This window comes from Crocuta crocuta, unplaced genomic scaffold (genome assembly GCF_008692635.1).
Source record: "Crocuta crocuta isolate KB4526 unplaced genomic scaffold, BGI_CrCroc_1.0 scaffold687, whole genome shotgun sequence".
NCBI classification, from domain to species: Eukaryota; Metazoa; Chordata; class Mammalia; order Carnivora; family Hyaenidae; genus Crocuta; species Crocuta crocuta.
Genome location: NW_027530182.1, coordinates 574,918 through 595,561, shown reverse-complemented (window position 1 = coordinate 595,561; position 20,644 = coordinate 574,918). Strand labels below are relative to the sequence as shown.

Below are 20,644 nucleotides of genomic sequence, written 5' to 3'. Positions count from 1 at the left end.
TGCATTCAATCCGTTGCATTGTTATTTTAGTTGAAGTATCTAGAGAAATCTGGCCTTATGCAAATAGCATAGTTGTGAAAACGAATGTTTTAATATTTTCAAGTGGCTGTTCATATTCTTTGATACTACACAGAAACTCACCAAGTGTTGGTTCCCTGAACTTTACTTGTAATGAGGAACCAGAAACAATACCAAGAAACTTTTGTTAAAGTTTTTATTTAATTCCAGTTAGTTAACATACAATGTAATACTAGTTTCAAGTGTACAATATAGTGATTGAACACTTCCATACAACACACCCTGTTCATCACAAGTGAACTCCCTGATCCCCATCACCTATTTAACCCATACCCCCACCCCCACCAACCCTCTGGTAACCAGCAATGTATTCTCTATAGTTAAGAGTCTGCTTCTTGATTTGTCTCTCTTTTCCTTTGTTCATTTGTTTCTTAAAATCATATGGTATTTGTCTTTCTCTGACTGACTTGTTTCACTTAGCATTGTACTCTTTAGCTCCATCCATGTCATCAAAAATGGCAAGATTTCATTCTTTTTATAGCTGAATAATATTCCATATATATTATTATGGAATAATATTGCATATACATACATACCACATCTTCTTTTTAAAGTTTCTTTATTTTGAGAGAGAGAGAACAGGGGAAGGACAGAGAGAGGGAGAAATAGAATCCCAAGAAGGCTCTGTGCTGTCAGCAAGGAGCCCAAAGTAGGGCTTGAACTCACAAACCACGAGGTCATGATCTGAGCTGAGATGAAGAGTTGGATGCTTAGCTGACTAAGCCACCCAGTTGCCCCTATACTACATCTTTATCCGTTCACTAGTCAGTGGACACTTGAGCTGCTTCCATATCTTAGTTATTGTAAATAATGCGGTTATAAACGGGTGCGTGGATCCCTTTGAATTAGTGCTCTTCTATTTTTTCAGTAAATACCCGGTAGTAGGATTATTGGACCTTAGTGTAGTTCAATTTTAATTTTCTGAGGAACTTCCATAGCTTTTCCACAGTGACTGCAGCAGTTTGCATTCCCACCCAACAGTGCAAGAAGGCTCCTTTTTCTCCACATCTTGCCAACGCCTGTTGTTTTTTGCGTTGTTGATTTTCGCCATTCTGACAGATGTGAGGTGATACCTCATTGTAGTTTTGATTTGCATTTCCCTGATGATAAGTGATGATGCGCATCTTTTCATGTGTGTTGGCTATCTGTGTCTTCTTTGGAGAAATGTCTGTTCATGTCTTCTATCCATTTTTAATTGGATAATTTGTTTTATGAGTGTCGAGGTTTAGAAGTCCTTTATGTACTTTGGATACTAATCCTTTATCAGGATGTCATTTGCAAATATTTTCTACCATTCTGTAGGTTGCCTTTTAGCTTTGTTGATTATTTCCTTTGCCGTGCAGAAGCTTTTTATTGTGATGAAGTCCCAATAGTTCATTTATGTTTGTGTATCCGTGGCTCAGGAGACATAGTTAGAAAAATGTTGCTATGGCTCATGTCAGAGAAGTTACTGCCTGTACTCCCTTTCAGGATTTTTATGGCTTCAGGCCTCACATTTTAGGTCTTTCATCCATTTTGAATTTATTTTTGTGTATGGTGTAAGAAAGTGGTCCAGTTTCATTCTGCAAATTGCTGTCCACTTTTTCCACCACCATTTATTGAAGAGGCCGTCTTTTTCCGGTAGGATATTCTTTCCTGCTTTGTTGAATATTAATTGACCATATAATAGTGGCTTTATTTCTGAGTTTTCTGTTCTGTTCTATTGATCTATGTGTCTTTTTCTGTGTTAGTACCATACTGTTTTGATTACTACAGCTTGGTAATATAGCATGAAGTCTGAATTGTGTGTGATGCCTCCAGCTTTGCTTTTCTTTTTCGAGATTGCTTTGGCTATTGGAGGTCTGTTGCGGCTTCATACAAATTTTAGGATTGTTTGTTCTAGTTCTGTGAAAAATGCTGTTGGTATTTGGTAGGGATTGCATTAAATGTGCAGATTGCTTTGGGTAGTATAGATACTTAACAATATTTGTTCTCCCAATCCATGAGCGTGGAATGTCTTTCCATTTCTTTGTCTCATCTTTAGTTTCTTTCATCAGTGTTTTATAGTTTTCAGAGTCTAGGTCTTTCACCTCTTTGGTTAGGTTTGTTCTCAGCACCTTATTTTTGTTGCAATTGTAATTGAGATTGCTTTTTTAAAATTTCTCTTTCTAATGCATCATTATTGGTGCATGGAAATGCAAGAGACATTGATTTTGCATCCTGCGACTTTACTGAATTAATTTCTTAGTTCTAGCAGGTTTTTGGTGGAGTCTTTTGGGTTTTCTATATCCAGTATCATGTCATCTACAAATAATTAAAGATTCACTTTTTCCTTACTGGATCAAATGCCTTTTATTTCTTTTTGTTGTCTGATTTCTTAGCTAGGACTCCAGTACTATGTTGAATAAATGTAGTGAGAGCGGATATCCTTGTCTTATTCCTGACCTTACGTGAAAATCTCTGTTTTTGCACATTAAGGATGGTGTTAGCTGTGGGTTTTTCATATATGGCCTTTATTATGTTGAGGTTTGTTTCCTCTAAACCTACTTTGTTGAGGAATTTTATCATGGGTGGATGTTGCACTTTGTCAAATGCTTTTTCTGCACCTATTGAAACAATCATATGGTTCTTATCCTTTCTCTTATTGATGTGAGGTATCAACATTGATTGATTTTTGTATATTGAACCACCCTTACAACCCAGAGGTAAATCCCACTTGATTGTGATGAATTGTTTTTTAAAATGTACTGTTGAATTCAGTTTGCTAGTATTTTGTTGATGATTTTTACATCTATGTTCATAAGACATATTGTCCTGTAGTTTTCTCTCTCTCTCTCTCTCTCACTCTCTCTCCCCCTCCCTCCCTCCCTCTCCCTCCCTCAGTGGTGTTTTAACCTGGTTTTGGTATCAGGGTAATGCTGACCTCATAGAATGAATTTGGAAGTTTTCCTTCCTCTTCTATTTTTCGGAATAGTTCTTTAAATGTTTGGTAGAATTTGCCTGTGAAGCCATCTGATCCTGGACTTTTGTTTGTTGGAAGTTTTTTGGTTACTGAATCAACTTATTTGCTCATTCTCAGTGTGTTCAAATTTTCTTTTTCTTCCTGTTTCCATTTTGGCAGTTTATATGTTGCTAGGAATTTATCCATTTCTTCTAGGTTGCCCTATTTTTGGCATGTAGTTTTTCATAATATTCTCTTATCATTGTTTGTATTTCTGTGGTGTTGGTGGTTTTTCCTCCTCTCATTTGTGATTTAATTGAGTCCTTTCTCTTTTTTCCTGATAAATCTGGATAAAGGATTATCATATGTGTGATTTTTTTTCAAAGAAATAGCTCCTGGTTTCATTGATCTGTTTTTTTTTGTTTTTAAGTTTCTGTATCACTTATTTCTGCTCTAATCTTATTATTTTCTTCCTTCTGCTTTCCGTTTTTTAAAAAATGTTTTGTTTATGTTCTTTTTCTAGCTCCTTTATGTGTAAGGTTAGGTTGTTTATTGAGATTCTTCTTGCTTCATGAGATAAGCCTGTATTGCTATAAATTTCCCTCTTAGAATCATTTTTGTTGCATCCCAAAGGTTTTGAACCATTGTATTTTCATTTTCATTTGTTTCCATGTACTTTTTAATTTCTTCCATTATTTCCTGATTGACCCATTGATTGTTTAGTAGCATGATATTTAACTTCCATGTATTTGTGGTCTTTGAGGTTTTTCTTGTGGTTGACTTCTAGTTTCATGGTGTTATGGTAAGAAAAGATGCATGTTACGATTTTGATCTTTTTGAATTTGTTGAGGCTTGTTTTATGGGCTAATATGTGATGTATTCTGGAGAATGTTCCATGGGTACTTGAAAAGAATGTATATTCTGCTTTAGGATAGAATGTTCTAATTATATCTGTTAAGTCCATCTGATCCAGTGTGTCATTCAAAGTCATTGTTTCCTTGTTGGTTTTCTGTTTGTATGATCTTTCTACTGATGTTAGCGGGCTGTTAAAGCCCCCTACTATTATTGTATTATTATTGATTAGTTCCTTTATGTATATTATTAACTGTTTTATATATTTGTGTGTTTCCATGTTGGGTACATAAATATTTACAATTGTTATATCCTCTTGTTGGATTGTTTCCCGTATTATTATATAGTGTCCTTCCTTGTTTATTGTTACAGCTTTTGTTTTAAAGTCTAGTTTTTCTGGGGCACCTGGGTGGTATGGCTTATGAGTTCGAGCCCCACATCAGGCTCTGCACTGGTCATGTGGAGTCTGCTTAGAATTCTCTCCCTCTCCCTCTCTCTTTGTTCCTTCCTAACTTGCACACACATGCACTCTCTTTCAAATAAATAAACTTTAAAACATGAAGTATATAGTCTGTCCAATATAAGTATTGCTACTTCAGCTTTCCTTTTTTTTTTTTTTTAAGTTTTGAGAGAGAGCAAGAGAGCAAAAGTGAGCATGAGTGGGAAAGGGGCAGAGAGAGAGAGAATCCCAAGCAGGCTCTGCACCATCAGCACAAAGCCCCATATGAGGCTCAAACTCACAAACTGTGAGATCATGACCAAAGCCCAAATCAGGAGTCAGTCACTTAACTGACTGAGCAACCCAGGTGCCCATCCAGCTTTCTTTTGACATCCACTTGCATAAAAAATATTTCTCCAATCCCTCACTTTCAATCTGCAAGTGTCATCAGGTCTAAAATGAGTCTCTTGTAAGCAGCATATGGATGGTTCTTGCTTTTTTAATCCATTCTGATGTCCTATGTCTTTTGACTGGTGCATTTAGTACATTTACATTCAAGGTAATTGTTGATAGATAGGTACTTATTGCCATTTTATTACCTGTTACACATTGTGGTTGTTCCTGAAGATTTTCTCTGATTCCTTTGTCTTTCTCTCTTTCATGTTTTGCTGGTTTACTTTAGTGATACATTTAGATTTCTTTCTCTATTTTTTGTATATTTAGTAGTGGTTTTTGATTTGTGGTTATCGTTACTTTTGTATATAACCTCTTCTGCAAATAGCAGTCTAGATTAATTAAGTTGATGGTCATTTAAGTTTGAATGCATTCGTCTTTCCTTCCTGTGTTTTAGGTATTTGGTGTTATATTTTACATCCTTTAGTGGCCCTGAACTCCTCTAATTTTTGTTTGTCTGGGAATCTCTTTACCTCTCCTTCTATTATGTAGATAGCCTTGCTGGATAGAGTATTTTTGGCTGCAGATTTTCCCTATTTAGCACTTTGAACGTATCATGCCACTCCCTTCTGGCTTGTAAGTTTCTGCTGAAAAATTCACTGATAGCCTTATGGAGTTTCCCTTTATTGTAACTGTTTTTTTTATGTCTTAATACTACATTTCAGATTTTGTCTTTAATTTGCCATTTTAATTGGATCTGCTTTTGTTGGTTTTGGTAAGGGTTCTCTGTACCTCCTGGATCTGGGTATCTGTTTCCTTCCCCAAATTAGGGAAGTTTTCAGCTATTATTACTTCAGATAACTTCTCTGTCACTTTTTCTTTCTTCTTCTTCTTCTGGTACTCCTGTAATGCTGTACTCCTGTAATGCTGGTACTCCTGTAATGTCAAATGTTACTACATTTGACAGAGTCATGAGTTCCATAAGTCTATTCTTGTGTTTCATAATTATTTTTTCTCTCTTTTGTTCGATTTGATTATTTTCCATTATTCTGTCTTCTAGGTCATTAATTAGTTCCTCTGCCTCTTCCAGCCTGCTGTTCATTCCATCAGCATGTTTTTCATTTATGTTACTGAGCACTTTATTTCTGCTGTTATTTCTTATCTCTGTTTTAAGGGTCTCACTCATGTTTCCACTCTTCTCAAGTCCAGTGGGTATGATCATTCATTAATTTAAATTCTTTATCAGATGTGTTATGTATATCTGTTTCTCTTAGATCTCTGGCCATGGCCTTGTCCTGTTCTTTCATTTGGGACAGATTTCTCTGTCTTTTCATTTTGTCTAAGCCTCTTTGCCTGTTTCTGTTTGAGAAAGTCAGCAGCATCTCTCATTCTTGAGGGTAATAACTTTATGGGGAAGGGGTCTTACAGTGTCCTGAAGTGTAGTATCTCCTGTTCTCCAGGACCTGGTGCTTATTGGAGTGTCTCCAATATGTTCTGCCTGTGCTCTGCTGTTGTGTCCGGGCCACTTTATCCTTCAGGCCAGTTGTCCGTAGAGGTTCTTTTTGCCTGTTATGAGTGGTATTTGGTTCCTGGCCTGAATTGTGGTGTGTTTTAACTAAGTATACATGGGGCTATATATGAAATGGGAACTGTTGCCACTGCCACTGGAAGTAAAGCTCTGCAGAGCTTCTAGGTCAGGAGATGTGGCATGGGCAGGAATTTGGGCTGGTCTTCTGAGGGGTCTGCCGTATTGGGACTGAGGCAAACATAACTGGGAAGGGTGGTTCTTTGGGAGTTTGGTGGTGGGAGAGGGTGGGGCTTGGTGTAAGCCAGTTAGGTAGTGTCTGCCCTGCACTGGTTACTGCAGTGGTTCTGTGCTTTAGGAGCAGGGGTGGGAAGTGGCACTTGTCGTTTCCTTTGTTCTCTGTGAATGCTACCTTTCTGGAGCATGCTCTGGGATGAACAAATAACTTCCCCAATATGTTGGTGCACCCGTGCTTTTCCTCAAGAGTAACAATCATACTTGGGAATGCAGGTGAAATTCTTTATGTACTGAACTTCCCATATTGTCAAACAGAATATTAGAAATAGAGCCCAAGGAACTTTTCAGAAGGCTGTTTCCACGTCTACAGGCTGTTGCCCTTCTGTCGAAGAGCAGCCCCAATGCTCTTTGGGCTCTATCCAAGCCAAGCCCACTAACTTTAAAACTCCAGCCCTTAAGCCCCATAGGTTATAAGAACTTAACAAAATCAGCCTCTCTTTCTTTCTTTCTTTTTTTTTTTTTAAATGTTTTTTATTTATTTCTAGGAGAGAGAGACAGCGTGAGCAGGGGAGGGTCAGAGAGAGAGGGAGTCACAGACCGAAACAGGCTCCAGGCTCTGAGCTGGCAGTCAGCACAGAGCCCGACGCGGGGCTCGAACCCACGAACCGCGAGATCATGACCTGAGTGAAAGTCGGACGCTCAACCGACTAAGCCACCCAGGCACCCCTCTCTTGCTTTCTAAGCCAATTGCTATGGGGACTCATTTTTTCCATGCACTCCCCTGTATGTCATTCTGTCTCTTGCCCTTCTCCATAACCACAGCTACCTCCCTACCACAGCAGCCACAGTCTGTTTCTCTCTCAAATCAAGTCTCTGCATTTTCTACCTTCTTTATTGTGGCCTGTTCTTTACCTTTAGTTGTGGAGTTTGTTCTGCCAGTCTTCCGACTGATGATCTGGGGTATTTGGGATGATTTGATAATTAACCTAGTTGTATTCATTGGAGGAAGCAAGCTAGGGTCCTCCTACTACAGCATGACCTTTTGGACTCTCCCCAAAGAACTTTTGGTATTTTGTTACATTAAAATCCATTGGTCTCTTTTTTCCCTTTGGAAAGTTATCTCAATTCCTACATGATTTTGTGACAGCATTCATTGGTCATTTGGAAAATATTGGAATAATGCAAATCTTCGAGTGTTGATAAATTTAATTCTATAAAATTAAATTTGATCAAATTAAAAATTTATAAACTTAATATTACTACCGATCTTGTTAGAAAAGTTAAGTACTGGAAAGCTGTTAAACTCATAACACATTACATTTTTCAAAATTCTAGTTTTTACTTAAAAACTTGAATTTTATCATTGGTAACCACATATTGTCAGTTTTCCTTGAGGTGACAGGATCACTTCCCTTATTTTTGAAAATTTTTTTTCAGATACCTACATCTGAAAACCCATAATTTGTCAGTTACTCTTTCAAGTAAAAAAATAGTGTTCCAATGAAAACATGGCTAGTTTAGGAAACTCAAACAGGTACACCCGTGCTTTCCCTCAAGAATAATAATCATACTTGGGAATGCAGATGAAATTCTTTATGTACTGTACTTCCCATATTGTCAAACAGAGTATTAGAAATGTACTCTGATATCAAGATTTATTTTTATTTTTTAACTTTTTTCCAGCTTTATTGAACTATAATTGATAAATAAAAGTTTCATATATTTAGGTTGTGCAGTGTGATGTTTTATATATATGCAATGTGCAATTATATATATATATAATTTACTATACATAGTGAAATGATTACAAAACCAAGCTAATTAACATACCTATCACTGAACTCATGTCCTATAGGGCTAATGAAGTTGAAACTAACAAAAGATTTAAGCATTATTTTTCAAAAAACTGTTACCCCATTCAGCTATTGTGCCTGATTCACCCAATCAGCTATTTCAGACCCACAAACAAATTCACTAGCTATCTCTGAAGAAGCATGGACTGAAAGTCAACTTATATGGTTTCAGCCTGTGAACAAGCAAGTCCCAAGTAAAGCATTACTTCCCAGACATAACAAGCTTAAGATCCCATCCGGTTTTTTTCAATATAATTTATTGTCAAATTGGCTAACATACAGTGTGCAAAGTATGCTTTTGCATTTTTCGGTAGATTTCTGTGGTTCATCACTTGCTTACAATACCCAGTACTCATCCAAACAAGTGCCCTCCTCAATTCTTATCACCCATTACCCCCTCACCAACACCCCCCTCAGTCACCCTCAGTTTGTTCTCCTATTTAAGAGTCTCTTATGGTTTGCCTCCCTCCCTATCTGTTTGTAACTAATTTTCCCCTTCCTTTCCCCAATGGTCTTCTGTTAAGTTTCCAAAGATCCAAATATGAGTGAAAACATATGGTATCTTTTCTTCTCCAACTTATTTCACTCAGCATGATACCTTCCAGTTCCACCCACGTTGCTGCAAATGGCAGGATTTCATTCTTTCTCATTACCAAGTAGTATTCCATTGTATATATAAACCACATCTTCTTTATCCATTCGTCAGTTGATGGACACTTAGGCTTTTTCCATGATTTGGCTATTGTTGAAAGTACTGCTATGAACATTGGTGTACATGTGCCCCTATGCATCAGCACTCCTGTATCCCTTGAAAAGATGCTCAACATCACTCATCATCAGAGAAATACAAATCAAAGGCACAGTGAGATACCATCTCACACCAGTCAGGGTGGGTAAAATGAACAACTCAGGAAACTACAGATACTGACAAGGATGTGGGGAAATGGCAACCCTTTTGCATTGTTGGTGGGAATGTAAACTGGTGCAGCCACTCTGGAAAACAGTGTGGAGTTTCCTCAAGAAATTAAAATAGAACTATCCAATGACTCAGCAATAGCACTACTAGGAATTTATCTAAGATCAAGATTTAATAAAACTAATTATTTTTACTGATTCATCAAGGACACTATTAAGTGAAGCTGGCTTATTTCTTTTTTAAGCTGAAGTTTATTTGAATCTACTTAGTTTTTTCCTCTTTTTTTTTTTTAGGGAAAAAAGGCAATGGAGGAAGATAGGGCAGAACATTATACATTTGAGACTCAAGTTCATTTACTCTGGTATCTGATAAGTGAAAAGGAATGTTAGCTGCTTAAACAGAGTTTGCATTTGTTTATTCCTGCTTTTGAAGCACTTAAAATATAGCATCCTTAAAGATTTACATCTATTTAGTCTTGTTACAGAGACAAAAACTAAAAATGCATGATAGTATTATAATACTGCAAAACCATTTGAGAAACTGCCAGATGATGTAGATGAACAAATCCATACAAATGCTGCTCTAGGCTGACCAATTACCCATATGAACAGCAATTATATTAGCGTGCAAGGGCAATTGGAGGGAAAATTGGACCCTGTGGACATCCAGCTGAGCAAACAGGACTGAGGAGGATGTGTGTTAGTTCGAAAGAAAAAAATATATCTAAGCTGACTTAAAAAATATGTGTATCAGTTGCAGCATATTCTTTAAATGTCCTCTGGTCACTTAGTATTTTTCAAATTAGCCCTCTTCTCCAAACAACAACAAAAGCCTCTGCTTAGATCAAATGCCCAAGTAGTAATGTGTTTTGCATGTAAAAAATACCAGAATAATTCAGGAAATAGAGAACTTGAAATCTACAAATCCAAACATTCAGATGCTACCACACATATGCACTTAAGCATGTCCTTAGTAGTTTAATTATGGCATGGTCTGGATTATATTTATCCTTCTTAGTACTGAAATTTACTATTTTTATAACTAAAAATGTTTTGTACTTCTTAAGTGACAATTCCTGGCAAAAACTGATTAAGGATCTAATATGATGTGGAGCTTTTATAGTTTCACGCTTAAAGTATGAATGACTAATCCTTAAGGAGTAAGTAATGACCATCAAGTTAATGAAATTTGTTCTATAAATTCTATAAGCTGTGTAACTGTAGGCCAGATAGCTTCCATTCCTTCGAGCAGGTTCATATTTTAATGGCAACTGGAAGTAACTGATATCAAAGTTTTTGGGGTGATCTATACTTCTTATAACTTGATTTCTGATTTAGAGAGTTCTTGAATGTTTGAAAGCATTTCAAATATTTGTAATATGGAAAAGTATCCACAATATGGAAAATACCAACCCATCCAAAGTGCTCTAAGTTTTGCCATCCATTTTCCACATGTATCAAGAATTCAGAAAGGGCACAGCAGTTTTTTTCTGTTTCATGGTGTCTGAGGGCTCAGCTAGAAAAAAATGAAGACTATGAAGGAGTCAATCACTGGAGACTGCAATTAGCTAAAGCTTCATTTACTCACATGTCTGATGGTTGATACTGGCTGTCAACTGGGACCTAGCTGGGGCTGTCATCAAGAACACCTCTTTCCAGGGGTGCCTGGGTAGCTCAGTCAGTTGAGTGACTGACTTCAGCTTCGGTCATGATCTCACGGTTCATGGGATTGAGCCCCACGTTGGCGTTTCACTGCTGTCAGTGTGGAGCCTGCCTTGGATCCTCTGTTCCCATCTCTTTCTCTCTCTGCCCCTACCCTGCTCACGCTCACTCTCTCTCGCTCTCTTGCTCTCTCTCCCTCTCTCTCTCTCTCTCTCAGTGGTAAGTAAACATTAAAAAAAAAAAAAGAGCACCTTTTTCCATATGTCTCTTTAGGCTTCCTCACAGCATGGTGGCAGGGTTCCAGAAGAGAGTGGTCCAGCAGACTCAGACAGAAGCTATATCACTTTTTGTGACCTAACCTCAAAGTCATAAAACCTGTCAAGATTCAGTGAAAAAGAATGTAGACTAGTTACTGGGGAGAATGTCAAAGTCACATTTCACAGGAAAAGCTTGTTGGTTGGGAGATACTGTTGAGGACATCTATGGAAAACAAAATTTGCCACAATCATTGTCTTATGAAAGAAGTAAATTATCTTCAATCATTTTCCTTAAGATTTCTGGGTTTAATCTTGTGTTTTAAAAAGTCTTTCCTAAATGAAGTTTGTGTATTTTTCTTTATTTTTCAAAAACTTTGATTATGTTCCTCCTTTGCATTATGCTACTATGCTACTAAGTTCATTTAGAGTTTATGAACATAAACTCTAACTAACTTTAATTTTTGTCAACTTCAAATTTTTTTGTATACTTCTATAAGCTTTTATTTTTGTAATAAGTATGTAGTGGGAGACTAAGTTTAAAATTCTTAGGTGTACAAAGTGTCACCAACACAATTTTGTTTTGCATAGCTTATTTTTTTCATATCTTATTTGTAATATCACTTGAGTTATTGAAGGTATATTGCATGCAGTTAAGTCTTCTAATTATTATTGCTAAAAATTTCAGAGGCATTCACCTATATTTTTCTAATTGTTAACTTCATGTAAGAAATGGTATTTTTAAATACCTCCAACCATTTGAAACAAAAGCCTTTTATGTTTTTGTTTTCCAGAACTTCACAAAAATAGAATTATCGATTTACAGTTTGCCCTCTTTTTTTGAGAGACTTCTGCTCAGCATGTTTTTGAGATTCATTCATGATGTATCAATGTTGTTGTTGTTGTTGTTATTCTTTTGAATGAATACTCCTGAATTTGTTACCTATTCCATTTTCTGAAGCCGTTATGAAAGATTGGTATTATTTCTTTAAACATTTGATAAATTTCAGCAGTATAAATAAATGGACCTGAGCTTTTTTGCAGCTTCTTTGCTGGAAGATTTGTAATTACTCATTCCATTTGTGAACTTGTTATAGGTCTATTCAGGTTTTTCCATTTCTTCTTAAGTCTGTTTGGGGAATTTATGTCTCCCTAGGAATTTGTCTATTTCATCCAAATTGTCTAATTTGTTGGCACAAGTTTGTTCATAGTATTCCGTAGAAACCTTTTAATCTCTGTAGTGTCAGTAGTGATGTCCCCTTTTTCATTCCTAATTTTGCTAATATGTCTTTCTTCTTTTGTTAGTCTACTTTAAAGTTTGGCAATGTTGTGATCTTTTTAAACATTTTTAAAGTTACTTTTTAAAATTGTATTATTTATTTTGAGAGAGAGAGAGAGAGAGAGGGCAAGTCAAGGGGGGTGGACAGAGAAAGAGAAAATCCCAAGCAAGCTCCATGCTGTCATTGCAGAGCCGAATCTCAGGAACCGTGAGATCATGACCAGTGCTGAAATCAAGAGTAGGATGCTTAACCAACTGAATCAACCAGGCACCCCTATTGTGATCTTTTTAAATGACATACTTTTGATTTCATCAATTTTCTCTATTTTTTTTATTTTATTGATTTGTACTAAAATTTCTTATTTCTACTTTATTTCCTCTGCCTGCTCTGAGTTTTCTAGTTGCTTTTCTTTTTGTAGTTTCTTTATTGTTTTCTGACTAATACTGATTTTTCAAAGCTATAAATTGCCCTCTTAGTGCTGCTTTAGCTATATCCCATAAGTTTGATCTATTGTGTTTTTGTTTTCATTCAACTCAAAGTACCAGTAAAACCTCGGTTTGCGAGCATAATTCATTCCAGAAACATGCTTGTTATTCAAAAAACTTGTATATCAAGATAAATTTCAAGAACCATTGGCTCAGTTGTGATCATGTGATGTTTGGCCTCACATACTACTTGTATTGGAAGATATCACTCGTTTATCAAGTTAAAATTTATTAGAAACGTTTGCTCATCTTGTGAAACACACACAAGTTACTTGCAATCCAAGATTTTGCTGTATTTTCATTTCTCTTATGATTTTTTTGACCATGGAGTATTTATTTTTTTTATTTTTTTATTTTTTTTTTAATGTTTTATTTCTAGGAGAGAGAGAGAGACAGCGTGAGCAGGGGAGGGTCAGAAAGAGAGGGAGTCACAGATTGAAACAGGCTCCAGGCTCTGAGCTGGCAGTCAGCACAGAGCCCAACGCGGGGCTCGAACCCACGAACCGCGAGATCATGACCTAAGTGAAAGTCGGACGCTTAACCGACTAAGCCACCCAGGCGCCCCGACCATGGAGTATTTAGAAGCATGTTGTTTAATTTGCAAGAATTTATAAATTTCTCAAATTGATTTCTACTTTTGATTTCTAATTTAATTCTATTGTGGTTAGAAAATGCAGTTTCTCAATTCCTTTTTAATTTACTGAGATTTATTTTATATCCTAGCATCTGATGTCTCTTGAAGAATGTTACAAGTGTATGTGAAAAGAATGTGCATCCTGCTGGTTTGGGATACAGTGTTCTTTAACTATCAGTTATGGCAAGTTGGTTAATGTGTTCTTTCAAGTCTTCTATATCTGTAGTGGTTTTCTGTCTAGTTCTTCTCTTAATTATTGATATTAGTGTATTGAAATCTCCAGATATTGTTGTTGAATTGTATATTCTTGTTTTAATTCTTTAAGTTTTTGCTTCATGTATTTAGGGTTCGTTGCTAGATGAATGTAGATTTATAATTGCTAGAGCTTTCTGGTTGTATACCATACTGTTTGGCTTATAACATAGACTTTATATGTACAAAATATATAGAATGTATATGTAAATGTGTATATACATGCACACACACAGTAACACAAAGGAAGAGAGGAAATGGACCTATATTGGAGCAAAGTTTTCATATTTTGCTGGAATTAAGTTAGTGTTAATTCATAGCAGATTTAGTGAGTTACAATGGAGATTCTAATCACTGGAGTAACCACTAAGAAAATAATCCAATAGAATATAATTTAAAATCAGTAGAGGAATTAAAATGGTACACAAAAATATATATTTAAGACAAAAGAAGGCAGTAGGAGGGGGATAGAAGGGGGAAAAGATTTAAGATGTAAGATAGAACACAAATAGTAAAATAGTTTATATAAATCCAATCATAGCAATAATCACTTAAATGTAAATAGAATAAAAAGCTCCAATCAAAATGTACAGATGGCCAGACTGGATAAAAAAAAGCAAGATTCAACTGTACACTGTCTACAAGAGAGAAGAGACATAAGTGGACTGAAAATAAAATGATTGTAAAAGATAGACCATGCAAGCAATAATCATAAGAGAGCTAGAATAGCTACAATGATATTGGGCAAAAGAGATTTCATACCAAGAAACATTACTAGAGACAAAGAAGGATGTTTTATAAAAGAGATATACTGAAGGATAATGATTTAATAATATCAATAATTTTTACTGCTTCATGAAGGTTTCTTAAGTGAGACTGACCTTTTTTTCTTGCAGATTTAATGAAGATGAACAATACAATGATTACGAATACAGTGGGATGTTCTGTCTTGATTTCTGCTAAAAGGCCATAAAGCATGCTTTTGAACTGCTGAGTGAGGCCATTTTCACTTAACATAATTATCATTATGGTTGTGTTTAAGTTTAAGATCTTGCTATTTTTAAATGACTTGTCCTATCTTTTTTCTGTTTCCTGCCCTTTTTGGATTAATTTAGTATTGCTTTAATATTCCATTTTATCCTCACTATTGGTTTATTAACTGTACATCTTTTAATGTTTTAATGGTTTCTCTCAGAACTACAATATGCCTCTAACTTACCAGCCTATTTTCAGACATTATTATTCCACTTCATGTATAATGCAAAAATCATATGACATTTTGTTTCCATTTTCCTCTTCTTTCCTTTTGAATGTTGATGTCATATATTTACTGATACATGTGTTATAAAGCTCACAGTAACATTGTTATTACTTTTCTCTTAACAGTCAATTATCTTTTAAAGAAGTTTAAAAGTAGCAAAAATATTTTTAAAATTTGCCCATCTGCTTACCATTTCTGGTGCTTTTCAATCCTTTTTTTAGATCTTGGTTTTATGTATATCTTTTTCCTTCTGTCTGAGAATTTCCTTTTACATTTCTTGTGATGCAGGCCTGCTGGTAATGAATTCATTCAACTTTTGTTTGGAGAAGTTTAATTCACCTTCATTTTTGAAGGACATTTTTGTTGAATATAGAATTCTAGCATTGGTGGGGTTTCTTACGCCACTTTTAGCCTCTTCCGTTCCATTGTTTTCTGGCATGCATATTTTCTGGTGAGAAGTTTGTTGTAGTTCTTTGTTTTTTTACCCCTTCTACTCAATGTATCATTTTTTCTATCTTGTTTAATGGTCCCTTTATCTGTGGTTTTCAGCAGTTTAATTATGACCTGTCTTGGTGTGGTTCTGTGTGGTTATCCTGTGTGGGTTCATTGAACACCTTAAATCTATGAGTTTATTCTTTTCACAAAATTATTAAAGCTGGCCATTATATTTTCAAATATTTTGTTCACCCCATCACTTTTAAACATGTTTTAACACTTGATATAATTCCACAAGTTACTGAAACTCTGTGTTTGTTTCAGTATTCTGTCCATCTGTCCTTTCCATTTGAAAAGTTTCTAGTATGGTGTTTCAAATTCTTGGATTTTTTTCCACAGTTAATCTACAGTTAATCCCATAGAGTGAATTTTTCATTTTGACTTATTTTTTATTTCTAGAACAATTCTTAATTCTTTATAACATTCATTTCTCTTTTTACCAGGTACATATTTTCCTTCAAATACTTAAACACAATTATAGCAGTAATGTTTTAAACTGTGTTTAGACTTGTCTGTTAATTCCAACATTTCTGACATTGTTGCATCTGCTTTTATTGACTAACTTTTCTCTTATGAATTACATCTCCTTGCTTTATCCTATGTCTAGTAATGTTTGGTTATATGTTAGACTTTCTGAATTTGACATTTTAAAAAAATATATGTTTTTATTTTATTTTTGAGAGAGAGAGAGAGAGAGAGAGAGACAGAGCATGAGTGGGGGAGGGGCAGAGAGAGAGGGAGACACAGAATCTGAAGCAGGCTCCAGGCTCTGAGCTGTCAGCACAGAGTCTGATGTGGAGCTCAAACTCATGAGCTGTGAGTACATGACCTAAGCTGGTCAACCACCTAACCAACTGAGCCACCCATGTGCCCCGGATTTGACATTTTTGAGTGGTAGATACTGTTTTCTGTTTTAGATAAGTAAGAGTGTTAGATTTTGTTCTCACAGGCAGTTAAATTACTTGCTGACCTGTTTGATCCTTTCAAGGCCCAACCTCACCGTCTTTCCCATTCACATCTCAGAGCCCAAGGAACACATTAGATACTCAGTTGGCCTGGTGCCTCTTCAAGTTTCGGAGGAAAGATTATTAATCTTTTGGTTCATTAAAAATGGGGTGTTGGAAAACCTCAAATTTAGTTAGATTTCTTTTAGGATCTCCCTCTCTTAGTTTCAAGGGGAAAAAGGTCGGGTATCCTCCCCAGGGGAAGGAAGGGTTAATATAGCCTCTTTCTCTGAATATTCACCCAGAGGCCACACTTGTCTCCCAGTTCTTCCTTTATATTAATTGGGGAACTGGGGCTTGAGGTGGGGAAGACTGAAACAAGCACCTCTCAGGAAACCTAGGACATTTTGTGCCATTACTTTCTTCATTTCTTATGATTCCAGAACAATGGGAGAGATTCTGTTTTACAATGACAACAGTAGCAAGTAAGAAGCTAATAGCTAACAATTGTGGGATGCTTACTTTGTGCCACACATGGCTCTGTGAACTTTCCCAGCATTATCTTCTCTACTCCTCAGAACAAGCCCGTGAAATTGTCTTCGTGATTTCATTTTTACAGGTGAGCATATGAAGGTCACTCAGCTAGTAAATGGCAGGGCCAAAATTCAGATCTAGAGTCTGCATTTTCTAACCTCTAATGCTATTTTCTCCTCCAGATTGTGCATTTGGCTATCGGTCTTAGTGATGCTGTTGAAAGTCTCCATCTCTGGCTGTATCTTCATAGGTATCAGTTGGAGAGACTGCAGAGAAGCGCGAATGACATTAGCAGCCATTTTCAACCAAAAGTCTCACTTTCACTTTGGAGTCTTTTTAACTTTAGGATTCTGTGATTTGGACAGAAATAATAAATATGGTGTAGTAGAGGGTAATAAAACACTCATTGACTTACTGCCAACTTTACTCTAGGTCCTCGTTTCTTTGATTCTCTTAGGGAATAACTACCTCTTTGGGAATGAATTTCCCCATGTGGATTTGAATTAATTCCCTCAGGCCACAGAATTGTAATCTGGAAGAGTTCATTTAGCAAATGGCACCCAGCTTTTCTCACCCTGGTTTGCCAAAGACAGTGTGAGGCTTTGTTTGAACACAGGCAACAGTTCTGGACAGCAGATGTTTGCAAATCCCATTTGTTTAATTGCTCAGGCACTTGATAATATATTTTTCTCCTAAGCTGTGGTAAACACATCCTTTATCAGCTTTAAAACAGAGTGCAACTTTGGAGGGCCATTCTGTCTGTCTTTTTTCCTTGTGCATTGGTCCAGACAGATTGAGTGAACAAAAAGAAGAGAAAGGGGAAGCTGTTGGCAGTTACCCTCAACTTTGCCTCGTATTGCCAGAAGCAGCAATATAGAAATGAAGACCCTTTCCCATCCCTCTCCCCATCCCCTGAAATAAACTCAGCCACCAGAAAGGCACTCATGACTCACAAGCTGAAAAGGCAGTCAAGGAGAAGAAGGGTCACATGGGAAGAAGAAGGGCAGCAGCCAGCCCTCCCTCGCGGCACATCTTGCCGCATCTGCAGTTGGTCGGTGTCTGGGTTCTGGGAATTTCCCCGGGACCTGGCAATGCCTTTTGGCTGGCACAAGCTCTAATGGGACGTGTACGTGGTCACAGTAAGAGTTCCCGGCATTGCCTTTTGTTCTGCGTGGCAGTGACTTCAGTCTCCTATGCAGGCTGTGGACACTTTGACAGTTTCACCTTAGAGGACATGGGCGTGTGGTAAGTTGGTGTAGGTTTTAGATGGATTGCTGGTCTTCAGTGCGGCCCACAATAGGAACAAGGGCTCTCCAGAGCCTTCTTCCCTGACGCTTTGTAACTACAGACTCTCTCTTGCCCTACGCAAGCATGCCAAGCCTTAGCACCATTCTGTTCCACCCGTAAAGAATTCCCAGTGATGCCCCCAAAACTACACACAGCCAGACTTCACTTGGAGAGTTTGATTTCATCTGTCTTGATCTGGACTTGAGAATCTGCATCTATGTATCTATAGGTGATTCAGATGCACAGCTCCTGTGGAGCATCACTACCTTAGTACTTTCTAAAATGGGGCACGAAGCGTATCATTTGTGTGTAATGGTTACAAGGAAGATCTATACAGCCAAGAGTCTTATCCTAGCTTTGGCACTTATTTGCTGTGTGATCTTGAACAGTTAACCTCTCTGTGCCTTATTTTTATAATCTCTGTTATTGGGATGATAATTGTACTTACCACATATGGTAGTTTGAGAATCAGGTAAAACAGATATGTAAAACACTTAGAAAATAGTAGTCTCTCGGTAAGTTGTTGTAACTGTAAACTTATCTAGAAGAAAGAAAAAAAATGGCTATTTGCTTTGAGGCTTGTCTCATTGGAACCCAGTAAGAAAACAGGAAATTGCTTCATTCTGCATCTCTCTAGCCATTATGGTATCTGGGTATAGAGATTTGGAACTACCTTGTGGGGCCAGATTTTCCTTTTAATTCTTGTAATTTTTGTCTCTCTTAAAAACTTTTATAGAATCTAGTTTTAATGAAGAGTTAATTATATATTTTTAAATCTTTAAAGGGATTACTTCTGGCTTCTCCAGGAGTCAACCTATTAGCCAGATAAGGCACTAATCCCCTGTGACAAATGCACGTATTCTAGGTACATACTCAATTTTTTAAAATATAATTTATTGTCAAGTTCGCTAACATACAGTGTATACAGTGTCCTCTTGGCTTCGGGAGTGGATTCCTATGATTCATTGCTTACATACAACACCCAGTGCTTATCCCAACAAGTGCCTTCCTCAGTGCCCATTGCCCATTTTCCCCTCTCCCCACCCCCTATCAACCCTCAATTTATTCTGTATTTAAGAGTCTTATGGGTTGCCTCCCTCTCTGTTTGACACTATTTTTCCCCTTCCCTTCCTCCATGGTCTTATGTTAAGTTTCTCAAATTCCACATATGAGTAAAAACATATGACATCTGTCTTTCTCTGACTGACTTATTTCACTTAGCATAATACCCTCCAGTTCCATCCACATTGCTGCAAAGGGCAGGATTTTATTCTATCTCGTTGCCAAGTAGTATTCCATTGTATATATATACTACATCTTCTTTATCCATTCATCAGTTGATGGACATTTAGGCTCTTTCCATACTTTGGCTATTGTTGAAATTGAAAGTGCTACTGTAAACATTGGGGCACATGTACCCCTATGAATCGGCACTCCTGTATCCTAGAATTACCCTACGATGCAGCAATAGCACTACTCAGTATTTTTTAAGTTCTATTAACTTCAACAATAAATTGGTAAGTTTATACTAGGCATGAGGAGCTTTTGGGAAAGGGAGGAAATAAAGGAATCTGACATTTATTGAACAGTTGCTTTATAGCAAATATTGTACTAAGAACTTTACAATCACTTTATTTAATATCTGTGATTGAAAGCTGTATTTTACAGATAAGAAAACTGAGACTTACAGAATTCATTGTCCAAGTATTTTAGAAAATCCATGCTCTACCCTTTCTACTTTGTCATACAACCTCAAGAGGTTCAAAGATGTAGATGGAACAGGGTCATACCATATTATTTTTGGCATGTCATTGTTTATGATCACAAGCACACATTCACTGTACGTGGGGACTTAGTCTGGAGCTGCTGGCTCTCGTGCAGTCCATGTGACTTTTCTAGAGCTGAAAATAACCTGCATTTGGGGAGCCTTGATCTAAGGCAGTGCTTTTGTCACAACACCCCATGAAGGAATTTATGACAATCATAATGCTTGATGGGCAATATTTAGTAAGCACTTATTATCCAGGTCAGCCTGCCTCTGAAGCCCAAGATCTTTTTTTTTTTTTAAATGTTTTTTTTAATTTATTGCTGAGAGAGAGAGAGACAGCGTGAGCAAGGGAGGGTCAGAGAGAGAGGGAGATACAGAATCTGAAACAGGCTCCAGGCTCTGAGCTAGCTGTCAGCACAGAGCCTGACGCGGGGCTTGAACCCATGAACCATGAGATCATGACCTGAGCCGAAGTCGGACGCTTAACCGACTGAGCCACCCAGGTGCCCCTGAAGCCCAAGATCTTAATCACTGGTACACTGTGTCATTATCCTCATTTTATGAATGACGACACCA

The 20,644-nt window shown here is 36.9% G+C and overlaps 1 protein-coding gene across 1 annotated transcript in view; it reads left to right on the top strand.

Moving 5' to 3' along the window:
* ZDHHC21 (zDHHC palmitoyltransferase 21) overlaps positions 1-14,696 on the top strand; it is an 82,528-nt gene extending 67,832 nt beyond the window's left edge. The window contains exon 10 of the mRNA XM_077765039.1: positions 14,676-14,696. The gene's annotated coding sequence lies outside the window, so the exon portion shown is untranslated. The remainder of the gene's footprint in view (positions 1-14,675) is intronic.
* Positions 14,697-20,644: the final 5,948 nt, after the last annotated feature.